Below are 16,880 nucleotides of genomic sequence, written 5' to 3' on the forward strand. Positions count from 1 at the left end.
GCCATCATTTTTGTGGAGTATGAACATTATCTCAGGGGCCAAAATTGTAATAAAATGGTTTTTTAACGGCGTTCTTTGGAACCAGTTGCTTGGTGGTTGTCATAACCATAATGTGAATGGGTTGTAGAAGATCTTTCTCTCTACCACATTGACCAGAAGCCCTTTCTGTCTACCACTTTGAACCCCTTAAGGGTCATTGTTAATTTTTTGTTGTAGTTCTCTGATGAATGGTTCAACTATGAAATAAGTAGAACCTATACTAGAGGTATGTTGTGGAGGTACTGCTTTCTACTAAAGAGAGTGCAGAAAGGGTCTATAGTGGCTGTCATAATATTAAAAAACCATTAACATTTTTATTTTGTCTCAAAACAAACTGTACAAGTAAAAAAATTTGTTTACTCGTACAGTTGAGTCATGAGTTGACAAAGAATTTACCCTATTATTGTATGAGGTTCAGAGCAGGGACAGCATTTTGAAAGTTCATCCAGTTAGCTTTTTTGCATTTAGGTAAAAGGGGATCTAAATTTGGGCCATATGTAGAGATGGTAAAAAAAAATCCAGTTTTATATTATTCCTGGGCAACCTGAGCTTTGTATCTAGAAAATCTTCCTTTGTATTTGCTTGTTTCCTCTTAATTACAGAACTTTCTCATACTATAACAAATCTTTATATTTAAAACCAGTATTGTCAAATGCTTTAAAAAAGTAAATAATTTAAAACATGTTTAATAATAAGGCAATTTTACAAAAACTGTGTATCAGTTGAAACCAAAAAACAGAGTGTATATTAACCATTTGGTATAAATCTGTACATATATATGTGCCTATAGATATAGATAAAAGTGGAATCATGCATATAACTCATCTAACATACTCCTGTTTATATGCAAAGCACTTTACTGTGAAATATGGGAACTCTTTGAACATTACTGGCTTCTATCATGAAGGCTATTTTTTTGAAGTATGGTAAGTTAGAAATGTTGATGCAAATATGCAAATATATAACTAAATTGATGTACTAAATAGGAAAGAATAATTGAGACTGAAAACCTATAACTTAATATTGATCATGCACAATTAACAAGACCAAATTTTGGAAATTCCAACTTGTACATTATATGCATGTACATTAGGAGATTTGCAGAGTTACCTCTAACATAAGTGGCAGCCACATTTCTTAGCAGACTCCAATAACTAATCTAATTGTAATCGATGAGCACCAAATTAGTAACTCCTGAATAACTTACATATATGTTATTTGTAGGGTACTTTTAACTTCAGATAGTGGAAACAATCTGGCTTCAACACAAGGGAATTGGCTTGGCTCACATGAGAGACCTGAAGCTGCAGGGACAACAGGACTGGGCTCTCTGTGTTGCTTTGCCCTCAGGTTCTTTCCCTGCTGGTTGCAAAACAACTGCTAGCAGCGGCCGGAGAAATAGGCTTCCTTGTTATAATCTAGAGAATGGAGAGTAGCCACTTATTTTCTTCTAAAAGTGAGAATAACTGTCCCAGAAAGGCCCAGGAGCTCTGTCCTTGATTTCGGCTAGAATTGAGTAATGTTCTGGATTATGGTCTATTCCTGAACAAGTCAGTAGCTAAGGGGATGGGATTGATCATTCAGATCTTTCCCTTGAGCTGAGGTCATTTGCTAAACAGCATTACCCTTCTCCAAATGGGGACAGTTGGAGTGGCAACCAGCATGTACTCTTAGTGTAGTCCAAAGTGAAACCTCAAAATGAATGGAATTAGAAGCCACTGTGAAAAACAGTGGTGAGGTTCCTCAAAAAATTAAAAATAGAAATACTGTATGATTCAGTAATTCCACAACTAGGTATTTACCCAGAGAAACTGAAAACACTAATTAGAAAAGATATATGCACCCCTTTGTTGCAGCATTATTTACAGTGGCCAAGATTAACGTGTAACCCAAGTGTCCCATCTTTATCTGTTCATAATGAATGGTTAGAGAAGATGTGATTACACACACACACACACACACACACACACACAGAGGAATATTATTCAGTCATTAAAAGAAATCTTGCCCTTCGTGACAACATGGATGGTATTATGCTAAGTGAAATAAATCAGAGAAAGACAAATACCGTATGATTTCACTTACATGTGAAATCTTAAACAAACGAAACAAAGGAACAAACAGAAAACAAACAAATTCATAAACACACAGAACGAATTGGTGGTTGCCAGAGGGGAGGGAGATGTGGGGATGGGCAAAATAGGTGAAAGGGATTGAGAGGTACAAACTTCAGTTATGAAATAAATAAATATGGGGATGAAAAGTACAGCATAAGGATTGTAGCCAATAATAGCATAATATTGTGTGGTGGTGGATGGGAACCACACTTCTCATGGTGAGCATTGTGTAATGTATAGGATTGTCAATCGCTGTGTTGTACACTGAAACATAACATTGGATGTCAACTATACTTCAATAATAAAAATTTAAAAAATTTTTTTTTTTTTTTTTTTTTAAGTGGGATCAGTTCTGGCTAGTAGCACAAAGACAATACAATACTTTGGCAATCACTGGTATAGTGAGAGTGGACTGAGGACAGACCCAGGCAAGCACCAACATTTAACAAATAGAGAATGAGGAACCTGTGAATCAGTCTTCTACTTAAATTTATTTTGTCTTTATTTTTAATTATGAGCTACAGAAAGCTATTCATTTGGCCTTATTTCATTAGTTCTAACAGCATATTTCATATTTGATTTACGTGCTGCCCATTATCTTAAAGGAAATAGGGAAGGAATTATAAATGGTGTACTGAAGTTAAAGGGAAAATGAAATGTGTATTTTGTAGTACATGAAGTGTCTAATGAGTTAGATACTAAGGAAGAACTGCATTCTTGTATGCTTTTTTTTTTTTTTAAGTTCTTACAAGAAGTGAACTACTACCTTAAGTTCTTACAAGTAGACACTGCAGACTTATCCCTACCTACATGTTTGGTATCTTGGAAAAATTATTATTCTTTATCCTGTGTCTGAAGATCTCAATGATTAGAAACGGGTTGTGATTGGTAATGGGCTATGAATGGTAGTGGACTGAGTATCTTATGTGCAAGGACCCTCCTCTCCTTGAGTAATCATGAGCAGACACTGTAAATTTTTTTTTCTTGTGCTTGGCAGGTGTAGGAAGAGACATGAACCACTGCTAATCTCTGCATATTTTTTAGGCAATGAGTTAGTAGCCAACAGTCTCAATTCAGGAGCCAGTGAGTTCTCCTTTACAGTGGGATAAAGCACTGCATTTTCTATTTCATTTATCAGTCTTCTCTGAGGTTTGACACTGTAAATCAGTGGTTCTTGAGCTTTATCATGCATCAGAATCTTCTGGAGGGTTTGTGAAAAAACCAATTGCTGGGCCTCCAACCCCCAAAGTTTCTGATTCAGTAGGTTTGGGGTGGGGCCTGAGAATTTACATTTCTAATAATTTTCCCAGATGATACTGATGATGCTGATCCAGGTACTGCCCTTTGAGAATCACTGTTGTGAAAACATTTACGTTTAATAAAAGCAGGGAACAGTCATACTGAATTTATTTAAGGAAGAGATACATGGTATTTACTACTGTTTAGATTAGACTTTGTATTGTTTTTCTCTCTCTGGTTGTTGGCTATTACATTAGTGACCCATAGGGAATACTCTCTTAAATTATATTCCTTTAGTAAAAGAGTAGTTACCTTTTGGTAATTGACATCTCTTAACTTTTCACAGAGGCACTGATTATTGCTGCTGGGCTGAAAGCCACTTTTGGGCTAGACGAAAATAGTTCGCATTATTTTGCTTGATGATCCCAAAGATAGGATTTTTTTTCTATTTGTTCTTTCCTAAGATAGCATAATTGTTTCACTGGGTGAGTATTGAAACTTTAAATGGGTCTGAGGCCAGTACAACGCCTTTGCTCTTGCCAGCTGTGCATGTTTCCATGGAAACTCAATAGGGGCTAGCAGGATTACTGCTGTAAGGACCACACCTGGCTCATCTGCATCCAGTTTAAGTTGGGGAAATTTCAGAAGAGTAAAAGGTCTGTAGATGTGTCAATGGACAGCCAGAAAGAGCTTGTCGTTTGTAACCATCATACTGGTCTAAAGAGGAAGAGTTGGGTGGGTTTTCCTTATTCATTATAGTTCATGTTTCTGGAGGGCTTTGGTGGGTATGCTGAAGTTTATATTTGTTTTGTGTATTTATTTGTCTCATTGTGTTTTGTTTTTGTTTTAGGGATATCCATTTAAATATCCTAATTTATATCCTTAATTAAATATCCTAACTTTATGATTTTAAAATTCTCTTAAAGAATTTGGAGTACATGTAGATCAGACTCCTTTTCAAGAAAGAAAGAATTTAGTTTCTTTCCAGTTGTATAATGTAATAAAATGTCCTAGTTTTTGACCACCGTTGCAGAATTATGGCAGAATTTTGTGTTGATCTCTACTTTCAAGTGTTATGAGCTACTGTGAACCCCTTCTCTCACAAAAATAACTTTTAAAAGAAGGCAGTTTGAACTATTTACATATTTGATTTTGTTTGCACCATTGAACTTAAGCCTTGTTTCAGAGTTTCATAAATGGTTAGGACCATCACTGAATGTATAGAAAAAAAATTATATGGACTAGTTACATGAGCACAGAGTTACAGAGCACAGTTATATAAAACTTAGATGCTTTTCATTAATAAGTTATACTACTCAATCAGTTATACTAATTTATACTAGTTGTACTAATTCGTTATGCTAATTCAAACATAGCTATATAGTACAGGTATATGGCAAATAAGAGTCAGCACATGGACCAACTCCTCTTCCTTGGTTAAGGCTGCTTGAACTTTCTGCTGGTCAGGATGCTAACATTTTCTGGCAAAGAGTGTGGTGGTCAACCAGTGATGGTGAATTTCCATGCTTGTGTGTGCCAAGTATTTCTTGTTTTCTAGAGACAAAATGTAATCCTGTACCTTTTTTCAGAATATTTTACAGTGAAAGTAACATATATTGATCTGTCACCTATGAACATATATGTGTGTATATGTGTATACGTATGTATATATGTATATATAGTATGTGGATATGTGTATATATAAAGCCAGTTGAAGTAGTACTTGTAAATTTGGAAGGAGGTGACATATTAGATTTGGGGTTTTTTTTTTATTATTACTGAAATATACTCTTTAAAGAAAAAAATAAGTAGGCTATTTTATTCAGCTTTATGAAAGAGTAGCACCTTATAATACATGTTCCATGAATTTTCTAATTTACCTCCATGTTCCGAAATGAGGGCAGGTGCTAATATCCCTATTTTGTAGATGAGGAAATAGGCACAAGAGTGGTGCCTACCTCTAATCAGTTTATGTTTAGGCAGCTAAACACAACCTTGGTGGGTAGTCCAGGGTTCCCCACTGTGTATAATTGTTCCCCCATAAAGTGTTAGGTTATTTTATACAGCTTACTCAGTCTTGCCTTTTTCTCTTTTTGTATTCATAGACTGGAAAAGTAAGAAGAGCTTTCCTGCCTTTTTAATTACCAAACTACTCTCAGTTTTCAATGAATCAATTCAAAGAAAGAATGCAGTCTTTCTATACCTGGTAAATATTTTCTGCTCATAAAAGCTATTAATTTAGTAGCCTCTGATAAATCCAGGTGTTTATGATGATTGCCTTTGATTCTGTGGAATGATTATAAAAATGACTTATCATATATATATGATATTAACTCTGAAATTTGTTTGATATTTATTGATATGATGGAGTGATGCTTAGAATGCCTGTGCCCTAGCCAGCAACAGAAAATAGTTTAGGATTGGCCCTAGTACTTAGATTAGGTTCTGTTGGGTCTGGTTTGTTTTGTTTTGTCTTTGTTTTTTTTTTTGTCTGTTTGTTTTTGGAAAAAGTTGTGAAGTTAATGCAAATAAGGTACATAAGTATATTATTAAGTATTCTCTTTATTTGGATAATATATCATTAGCAATAATCCCTGTGTGGCAGTTTAATAGTACTTTGTAAATAATAGTTTTACAGAATTAATCTAGTAATCAGAATATTACCTACATTTTTCCATGTTACAGATAACCTAAGTGAAGATTAGAGAGATGAAGTAACTTGCTTAAGAAAGTTCAGCTAGCCAGTGTAGAGTTGAGGTCAGAATTTAGATCAGAGGCTACATATTTTGATTCCTACTCTGGTGCCTTTTAAAGATTCTTATTTTTTAAGTACCTTAAATAAGAATTAACATGCCTAAGAGAGTAAACAAACCATAATGACATTTCATATGGGTCTTTTGTATAACTTAAAATTAACTTAATGTAGGAACAGAGAAGACACAATGGATTTATTTTTGCTACATAAAATACTTTATTAACAACAGTATTAACAGCCATTAATTAGCTACCAGGTACCATTAAAGCTTTTAGATACACTTCATTTAAGCCTGAGGTGAACCCTTGGGCATATTTTGGACCTGTTTTGCAGAAGAGGAAACTGAGGCTTTCAAAGAGAGTGCTAATAGTTTAGGATGTTAGAAGTGGAGTTTAAAACCCAGTTCTCTCTGATTTCAAAGTGCATTACTAAGCTGTTGTGAAGCCTGTTGATTTTTGGAATTAAAACTTAGTCATAAATCCAACCTATCACGTGTTAACTGTTACTGATTATGGAATAATTTCCTCTCATAATTCACTCATCCAAAAATCTGAGCATTTTAGATACATATTGAGGTAATGCAGAGAAACCATGTCTTCCTCTGTAATGATTTTAACTATAGGAATCATATTAGCTCTTTTTATAATGTGATTTAAAGGTATAGGTCTTATACCCCCTCTAAAAAAGAAAGGTGTTTTTTTTTCATGTGTCTGTTGGCCAAAAAAAAATAAAAAGAAAAAATAAATAAAAAGAAAGGTGTTTATAAAATATTTGTATATTCTAAACATATTCTTAAACTAAACTAACTAGAGCAAGTCTAAAGATATATTTCCCGTGAGAACATTTGTCTCCGTGTTTTTACTTACTGTAGTTGATCAACAAGCAATGATTATTTTTCGAAAGTATTTTTAAGACAGGCGTTTCAAAATTAGTTAAATCTTAATGAAAGAAATCAATGTTACAGCAAGGAGTATCATTCAAAAATTAATACATTCAAGTGTCTGACTGGCTTGGGATAAATAAAAGCTTATTAACCATTTAAATGAAACTGTAATGATGAAAGTACAAAGAAAACTCCTTTTTTTTTTTTTAAGATTTTATTTATTTATTTACTGGACAGAGAGAGACAGCGAGAGAGGGAACACAAGCAAGGGAAGTGAGAGAGGGAGAAGCAGGCTCTCCGCACGGAACAGGGAGCCCGATGTAGGGCTTGATACCAGTACCCTGGGATCATGACCTGAGCCGAAGGCAGATGCTTAACAACTGAGCCACCCAGGCGCCCCAAAAATTCCTTCTTCTTTAGTAAAGTACCCAGAGTACCCGAGTTTGCCCAGACCAGGTGTATCTTTGCCTTGAAACCTGACTTATCCCCTGAAACTCACCTTTCCCCACGAATCTTCCACTGATTTACCACCATCACCTGCCTGGCCAAGAGGGTGGGAATGCATAGAATGTAGGCGATGAGATACTAAAAATGTATTTTATTAGTAGCTCATGTCAGGTAACTTGTATTTCTGGTAATGTGGAGAACTTACAGCAAAGAAATGTAATTTATGTGCATTTTAATCTGTACCATTCAAAATGAGAATTGTACATTAGATTGCCTGGTGTCTTTCTATTTGGGGCAGTCATATGTTAGGACTCTGTAAAAGGTGAGATACAGTGACAAATTTTATTATGTTTTTAGTTAAATTCTTTCTAACTAACTGGAGCTTGCAAAGATGGTATGAAACTTATTGATACTATGACATTTTGTGAAGATTACAAAGTCACTTACCTACCTTTATATTACCTGCAGCTACTCATCATCTGAGTAGAAGGGAAGGAGGTGAGGCAGGGCTGGGGCAGCTAATGTGTATTGAACTCCTACTCTGTTGGGCATCTGCTAGGTACATTTTTAGTAGAAGTGTAGAAGTACAGTAAGTAGAGCAAAGAGAAGTACTATGTACAAAATTAGGCCTGGCTTTTGTTTGGATGATCAGTTTGTTAATCCACCATATTCTTTCATCATTTGCTTTTAGCAGCACCAAATGCTCTTTCTTGTTTTTTTCCAGTGCTCTGAATCACAACTACATGGGATTGCTGGTTTAGTGCTTATGTGACCAGAAGGGCATCAGTTTTCTGGGGGTTTTGTTTTGTTTTGTTTTTTGTCTTTGGTGGGGGGGGGGTCAAGTTTTAAATTTTCAGAAAACTATAGTTAACAATACTGTAATACTTAAAAATTTGCATAGAGGGTAGATCTTAGGTTAAGTGCTCTTGCCACACACACAAAAGTTTTTAATGAAGAAAAAGGAGGGGAGGAAACTTCTGGAGGTGATGGACAAGTTTATGGCTTTGTTTGTACTCTCAGAGGAGTATACTTATCTCTAAACTTATCAAGTGGTATATATTAAATATGTACAGCTTTTTGTATGTCAATTATAACTCAATAAAGTGTTATTTCAAAAAGGATTTCAAAAGAGAAAAATTATACTTCTTAAATGTTATTTAAGGATTAAAGCATGAAGAAAAATTCAGAAATCAGCCATGTTCAGATAATTGAACATTATTAAGATTCTGTTCTTACCATGTACAGCAAACGTGATTTTGGGGCCTGTGGATTAAAAGTCAGTTAAAAAACATAGAAATGAAAAAAAAAAAAAAATGAGAGAGAGAGAGTGCTAGCACGAGGAGTGTGACATGAGGCTTGATCCCAGGACCCTGAGATGACCTGAGCTGAAGTCAGACACTTAACCGACTGAGCCACCCAGGCACCCCAGTAATGGTTACAATTTATTATTTTTATTATTTTGTTCATATTGCCCAAAATTTGGTCAATGGGAGGCCTTTCAAAGTTGCTTCTGTGTCTTTTCTGCATATTCCCATAATTCTTAAAGGACTTCCACTACTAATTTCTTTACCAAAACAGTAAAAGGATGGAAAGGAAAAATAAAATATAAAGTCTCAGCCTAGAAACAAAAAGCCTCCATAAAGATGTAGAAAATATAAAGAACTAAATGGAAATTTTAGAAGTGAAAACAACAGTAACTGAAGTAAAAACTCACTGGATGGGCTCACAGCAGAATAGAGGGGACAGAGCGAACTGGAACATAGAACAGTAGAAATTACCCAATCTGAACAAGGAGAAAATAGAACAATAAATGAACAGAGCCACAGGGACCTGTGGTACTATGACAGAAAGACCACAGAGGAGGAGAGGAGAAAGGGGGCTGGGCTGCAAAGTCCTTGCAGAAAGACTGGCTGAACACTTCCCAAACTTCTCAGAAGACACAAATCTACAGATTCTAGAATCTGAACAAGTTCCAAACAATGTAAACCCAAAGAAGTAGTAATAAAATGTTGGTAAACTAAAAGACAAAGGAAAAATCCTGAAAACAGTGAGAGAGAAATGACATCTTTCCCTATGGAGAAAAACAATTCCAGTGATAGTGGATTTCTCCTCAGAAATCATGGAGGCCAAGAGGCAGTGGCATAATATTTTTCAAGTACTGAGAAAGAGCTAAAAATAACAACTTCTGTATTCATCGAAAACACCCTTCAGGAATGAAGGGGAAATCAAGACATTCTTAGATGAAGGAAAACAAAGCATTCGTCTCCAGTAGACCTACCCTAAAAGAATGGCTAAAGAAATGAAATATGTAGTTTTAAATCAACAGAACATATTTAGGACTTGTGTACCAAAGACTACAAAATGCTGGTGGGAGAAATCAAGGAATATACAGAGAGGTGGAGAGATATACTGTGTTTGTGTGTTAGAAGACTCAATATAGGAACGATCACTTCTCCCCAAATTGATACACAGGTTTAATGCAATTCCTTTGAGAATCCCCCTATGATTTTTAATAGATAAGATTATCCTAAAATTAATATGGGAATGCAAAGGAATTAGAATAGCTAGCAAAATTTTGAAAAAGAAGAAGAAAAAATCAGTTTCTCTAATTTCAAGACTTATTATATAGTTGTAGCAATCAAGCCTGAGGATATTGGTGGAGAAATTGACACATTAATCATTGGAACAGAATACAAAACCCAAAAATAGGTCTGCACAGGTATAACCGACTAAGTTGTGACTAAGGTACAAAAACAGTTGGAGCAAACAGAGGAAGGAAAATATTTTTGACAAATGATTAAAAAAAATAAACAAACCTTTAATCTTCACACTAGGAAAAAACATAGAAGAAGACCTTTAGGACATAGGACTTGGTGCCTAGTCTTAAACATGACACCGGAAGGGCAATTGGATGCTTCAGCCAGTGGAGCATGCGACTTTTGATCTTGGGGTTGTAAATTCAAACCCCATGTTGGGAGTATAGATGACTTAAAAATAAAAATCTTAAAAAAAAAAAAAAAATACATAATACCAGAAACATAGCCTACAAAAGAAAAAGATTGATAAATTAGACTTTATCAAAATTAAAATATTTTGCTGTGTGCATTAAGAGGAGGAAAAGGCAAGCTCCACAGTGGGAGAAAATATTTGCAAAGCACATATCTGATAAAGGGCTGTTATTGTCAGTATATAAAGAGCTCTCAAAACTCAGCCCTATGGAGAAAAAGGAACCCTCATACACTCTTGGTGGGAATGTAAATTGGTGCAGCCACTACAGAAATCAGTATGGAGGTGCCTCAAAAATTAAAAATATAATTACCATATTATCTAGTAATTCCATTACTGTGTGTTTACCCAAAGAAAACAAAAACACTAACTCAAAAAGATACATGAATCCCTATATTTATTGCAGCATTATTTATAATCCTAAAAATCTAAACAGTCCATTAGAAAAGGGAGATTTTTGGATTTTTAGAAAAATCCAAAAGAATGGAATAGACATGTCACTGAAAAGGATATACAAATGGTAAGTTAAGCATATGAAGATATGTATTACTAGCCATTAGGGAAATGCAGATTGAGACCATTGTGAGATGTCACTACACACCTATTAGAACAGCTACAATGAAAAGTAATAACAATATCAAATGCTGGTATAGATTTAGAGAAACTGGATCTCTCATACATTGTGGGAATCTAAAAATGGTACAGCCATTCTGGAAAATATTTGGAAATTCTTTAAAAACTAAATAGACGCTGACCATGTGACCCAGCAATATCACTTCTGTACCTTTATCCCAGAGAAATAAAAATTTGTTCACATAAAAATATATACGTGAATATGCTTTACATATTATAGATGAGAGTCATTTACCAGACATGTCCTTTGCAAGTATTTTCTCCCAGTGTGGAGCTTGTGATCCATTGTACATCCCAGATATGAATGTTTGCAGCACCTTTTTTGGTAATAACTTCTAACTGGAAACAACCGAAAGTCTTTCAATAGGTGAATGGTTAAACAAATTATGGTACATCCATACTATGGAATATTCTTTTTTTTTTTTTTTTTTTAAAGATTTTATTTATTTGAGAGAGAGAGAGAGAGAGAAACAGCATGAGGGGGAGAGGGTCAGAGGGAGAAGCAGGCTCCCCGCTGAGCCAGGGAGCCTGATGTGGGACTCAATCCCAGGACTTTGGGATCATGACCTGAGCCGAAGGTAGTCACTCAACCAACTGAGCCACCGAGGTGCCCCTCTTTTCAGCAGTAAAAAGGAATGAACTGTTGATACACAGGACAACTTGATTAGATCTTAAGGGTATTATGTTGAATAAAATATGCCAACCTGAAATGGTCATACACTATATGATTCCATTTGTATAATATCTTCAAAATGACAAAATTATAAAGATGATGGCAGATTAGTGGTTATCAAGGATTCAGAATAACCAGAAGGGGAGGAATGGATACACCTATAGTCAGGTAGCAGGAGGGAGTTCTTTGTGATGAAATAGTTCTGTATTATGATTGCAGTGGTGGTTGTGTGATCTACCTACACATGTCACAGTAAAATGACATAGAACTATGCATACCCTTTATACAATGTCATTTGCCTGGATTTGATAGCATATTGTAAGATGTAACCAGTGGGGAAACTGGGTGAAGCTTTTACAAATTCTTACGAATTTCTAACTATTTCAAACAAAAGAGAGAGATACTGTCATTGCTATAGGATTTCAGAGAAACAAATAGTTGCCTGACAAGGAGGGGAATAAAGGAAGATCTGAGGTCATAACTTTTGAACCTGTCTTTGTAGGATAGATAGGTAGACTTTTCATGAGTTGATCCAGGGAGGAAAGACATTGTAGACAGATTGACAGTCAGTAAATGTTTATGGAATGACTGCTACTATACCCTTAATATTATTAAAACGTATTGGTAACGTCCGATTAGTCAGAAGAACATTTTAATTAGTTGAGTGGAGGAATGTGTCTTTAAATTTTAGATAGACTCTGGGATACTTGTTACCCTTGTATTTTCACACAAATTTATGAAACCTGAGAGTAAGAGAGACCTAGAAAGAGAGGACACAAATCACCAATAACATAGATGAAACCTAATGGTTCAAAGGGACAGATGGGAATCATTAAAGCAGCATGTGGTTTCAAATAAAACATAATAAAATAAAAGCCTGTATTTCATGGATTTAAGAAGTGGAATCAGAGAAAAAGTCACATTGCAGTTGTTAGAGTAGGAGAACTCTAATATTAGCCGAAGATGTCAAGACAAATCACAGGCTTGTGTTAAAGCTGTGTAGTCACCTTGTTCTTTTACTCCATGGAATTTTCATACTTGATGATTGTGTTTGGATGGTTGTTTAATATTTCTTTCTATTCAGTTGTAAGCATTCTGTAGCTCAGCATTGTGTCCCCAATTCCTATCCCACTGCCCGGCAATACCTAGTAAATATTTGTTGAATGTGCTCATGCATGAAATCAGTGACTTTGCAGAACTCTTTAAACTAGAACAAAGAAAAGACAGTTGTGGAAGTAAAGACACAGGATGATAAGATAGGCTAGACAGGGACATGTAGTATGGTGGTAGAACTGTAGTAGAGCTATGCGAAATTTAAACTTTACAACTAAGAAATTCAGGATTGAATTCTATGGTGATGTGTATACTAAAGGATACCAGAGTGTTAGACTGAGCAGTGGGTGACCTCTGTACAGCTATAGTAACGTATGTTGGCAGAGGTGAAGAAAAAGAGCAGAAGGACCAGCCACTGCACTTCATACTAGCTGCTCTCTGGTGTGGTAGCTTTCTTAACAAACCAGCACTTAAAGGACTCGGAAGATTAACTGCCTACAACACACTGTCTGATGCCCCGCAGTGTGCGGAATGCACTCTTCAGTCTGTGTGTCTGCAGCTACTAGGAGACCGGGATGGTCAACAGGATCATTCCTTGTTTGTGCTCCCAAGCCTGTACCATCGGGTTGTACTTCTTATTTTTGTTACACCATTTAAATCATTATTATATAAACTAAGGAAAAGAATAGGAGGAGATGACGTTTCTGTGAAAACTTAAGTTGAATGTTTTGAAGAGTAGATGAAGGGTAATTACTAAAAATATTGCTGAATTAGATGTGAAAAAAGAGCTGTAAAATATTAGGGATAAATTATTCTTTAAAAAAGAAAGAAAAAGATTCTGTACTCAGAGTGCTTGATGTGTCTTTTAAGTTCTTGCCTTTTTCTTTTAAAGATTTATTTATTTATTTTCAAGAGAGAGAAAGTGTGTACGCAAGGGGGTGGAGGAGCAGAGGGAGAGGGAGAGAGAGAATCCTCAAGCAGACTCTCACTGAGTGCGGAGAACAATGCAGGGCTCAATACCAGGACCCGGAGATCATGACCTGAGATGAAACCAAGAGTCGGCTGCTTAACTGAGCCACCAGGCGCCCCAAGTTCTTGTCTTACTTTTAAAGCAGTTTTTCAGTCTGTGGGTCATGAAGTCAATTTAGTAGGATGAAATCAGCAATTAAAAAAAAACATATCAGATTGTATTACATCTAGGAAGGAGCATTGTTTCATGAAATTCTTCTTGAGTTTCTTATATTCTTAATATATATGTAAAATGTGAAAGGCTTGAAAAACAAAGCTTAAGAAATTGAAACTGGAAATATTAGAGTAAGTATTAAGGATATGATTTACCCAAAAAAGAAGAGGAAACTCAAATTAGTGGATTCAAATTTTAAAGCAAAGGCTTTGGTGCACCATCAAAAGATTGGTAAATAAATACATATTTATGTACTTTCTGTTAACATGAAATGTTTAAGTTATGTATATAATGGTTTTATGATATTTATTTGAAGTTGACCTTTTTAATTGACCAGCCAACTACAAATCTCCATGTCATGGGTAAGAGTTTCAGCATGTTTTATTTTACTGATTTTCCTCTCACGCCTCCTTGTTATGTCTTTTTCCCCCCTGCTTTCTCTGCCACTTAGTAGTGTGACCTAAGAGTCATTCTCTAGGCCTCAGTTTGGTTTTTAGGAAATAAAATTATCCCTCGGATCTCTTGTTATTTGGCAGTGCTTATTTGCCAGAATGGTAAAATAGATTCTGTCTTGGGTGTTTGCCCATCTGAGATTTTTCGTAAAGAGCAGACATTCTGTTTCCTTAGATCTGTTCTTCTTAAGCACTGAAATCCCATATTGCAGCCTCGGGGGGCATCAATAACATGTGCTGTGATACTCAGTGCGTAAGAATAACGGCAGTGCTAATGCCCATCACTGGATTCTGGATCTAAGACATTTCCAGATCCTGGAATATTCTTTCATATTTGAGCATTAGTGCATTATTTTAGACTGTCTGTGGGTGATGAGTTTGGGGATGAGTTTTTTTGTAAGATAACAATTTATAATTCTTGAGCTAATAAAGCATTTTTATTACTGAGAATCTGCTGAAGCAGTGTCATTGTTTTCTGTAAAGAAGCTGGTAAGGAGACCAAAGTCGTGGTAGATTTTGAAGAGAGGTGAAAATTGAAAAGGATATTGGTGTGCAATTGAGATTGCCTAGGAGTGAAAGCAGTGGAGCTAGGAGATGAGAAATCCTACCAAGAGGCAGCCAGGAGGTGTGGGGAACAGTTGCTGAGCTGTACCTCCCGCCCCCTGGACTAGCCATGGAGCAGCTATACAGGTAGTCCAAGGGGAGCATGCACAGATGGCTGTGTGTCTGGCGTGTGACCAGGTTGGAATTTGGTAATGTAGGTAGGTAGAGGGCAGGCCTCCCTCAGTTTGCTCATATGTAAAGGATGTGTTGTACAAATCTAGTTCGTGACTGAGTTGTTACGGTCCTCAGTTGCCTTTCTAATGAGACCTAGACTAGCCCATACAATCACAAGTGAAAGATTACTCTAATACAGAGAGTGTTAGCCATGAGTTCTGGATCCTGGAAGAGCATTTCTTCCCCTTTTTGAAGGAAAGGTTCAGAGGTGCCTGGCTGGCTCAGTTGGAGGGGCATGCAACTCTTGATCTCAGGATCATGAGTTCAATCCCCACACTGGGTGTAGAAATTACTAAAATAAGCATAATTTTGAAATATGTGAATTTTAACTTTGCCTTTCAGCTCCTTTTTATACTTCCATACACTACTATTTCCTATTTTCTGCTTTCTATGAACCCTTCCCCCCCCCCCCCATCCGCCGAGTACAGGTCAACTAAACAGCACTTATTTTATAAGAGTATTTACTGGCCTTGGGGCGCCTGGGTGGTTCAGTCGTTAAGCGTCTGCCTTCGGCTCAGGTCATGATCTCAGGATCCTGGGATAGAGCCCCGCATCGGGCTCCCTGCTCAGTGGGAAGCCTGCTTCTCCCTCTCCTACTCTCCCTGCTTGTGTTCCCTCTGTCGCTGTGTCTCTCTCTGTCAAATAAATAAATAAAATCTTAAAAAAAAAAAAAGGGTATTTACTGGCCTTTTTCCAATGGGAACAATTATTACTACGCTAATCAACTCCTCAATGAGGTGTTAAAGGAAAGCAGTTGAATTGGATTAATTTATGCCAAAGTGTGAATGACTGACAGCCCTACAAAACTTTCCAGAAATTATTTTCTTTTTCTAAAAGGATATTCTTTTTAGGTTACGTTTTAATCTGATATTTCAGACAGAGGGCCAAATAAAGTGAACGCTTGAGCTTTGTGGGTAAAGCTGTCTGCTCCCTTCTTTTGGATCTCACTTTGCCATGGTTGGGGGAGTACAGGGGAGAGATAGATGGTAACCAGCCTCCCACAATCCATCTGTAGAGGCCTAGACAGCCTTCCAGTATTTAAACCTGTCTTTTAGAATGTGCAGAGTACCTACATCAAGGGTGCCCAAGGAAGGACAAGAAAACTTGTAATAAACTATTGTAATAAAGTCCACTGCATGGGTGAGGCTTCCTGTCCCTCTGGATAGCTGCATCTCAGCACTGCCTTCTTTTGCCCCTCTTCCTGTTCCTGGAGGGAAGATAATGAATGACTTTTGCAGTAGAGAGGACAGGGGTCCGTCTCTGGATAGCAGCCTATGTGAGTTGGTGAGCTATAGGCCCCCTGCTATGCAGAGGCCCCTTGGGACTCTCTTGGCTTGAGGGGGGTGGTTATTACACTACCAAGGTCCTGCCCCTGAAAGGGTACCTTCCAGCAAACACTTCTTAGTTGGCTGTGATTGCCTGGCTGCCCCTTCAAGTCATACTTAGCTGATTTGTGAAAGACCAAATTGGTCTAAGAAAGGTAGTTTAGAGGTGTCCACTGCATACAGCATAAGAAGTAGATGGTGAGTTGCAGAGATCGTCTATAAAAGTACAGGCAGTAAATGTAAAATTTAATGAAGGCAGAAGAGGAGGGAAAGAAACATATATTGATATCCACTATAT

The 16,880-nt window shown here is 36.5% G+C and overlaps 1 protein-coding gene across 3 annotated transcripts in view; it reads left to right on the forward strand.

Moving 5' to 3' along the window:
* POU2F1 (POU class 2 homeobox 1) overlaps positions 1-16,880 on the forward strand; it is a 178,157-nt gene that overhangs the window by 73,990 nt on the left and 87,287 nt on the right. For 2 of the 3 annotated variants that reach the window (XM_032389452.1, XM_032389453.1), the window contains one exon: positions 5,501-5,601. The exons of the other annotated variant lie outside the window; for it this stretch is intronic. The gene's annotated coding sequence lies outside the window, so the exon portion shown is untranslated. The remainder of the gene's footprint in view (positions 1-5,500; positions 5,602-16,880) is intronic. 3 annotated transcript variants of the gene reach the window in all.

This window comes from Phoca vitulina, unplaced genomic scaffold (assembly GCF_004348235.1).
Source record: "Phoca vitulina isolate PV1807 unplaced genomic scaffold, GSC_HSeal_1.0 scaffold54, whole genome shotgun sequence".
Lineage (NCBI taxonomy): Eukaryota > Metazoa > Chordata > Mammalia > Carnivora > Phocidae > Phoca > Phoca vitulina.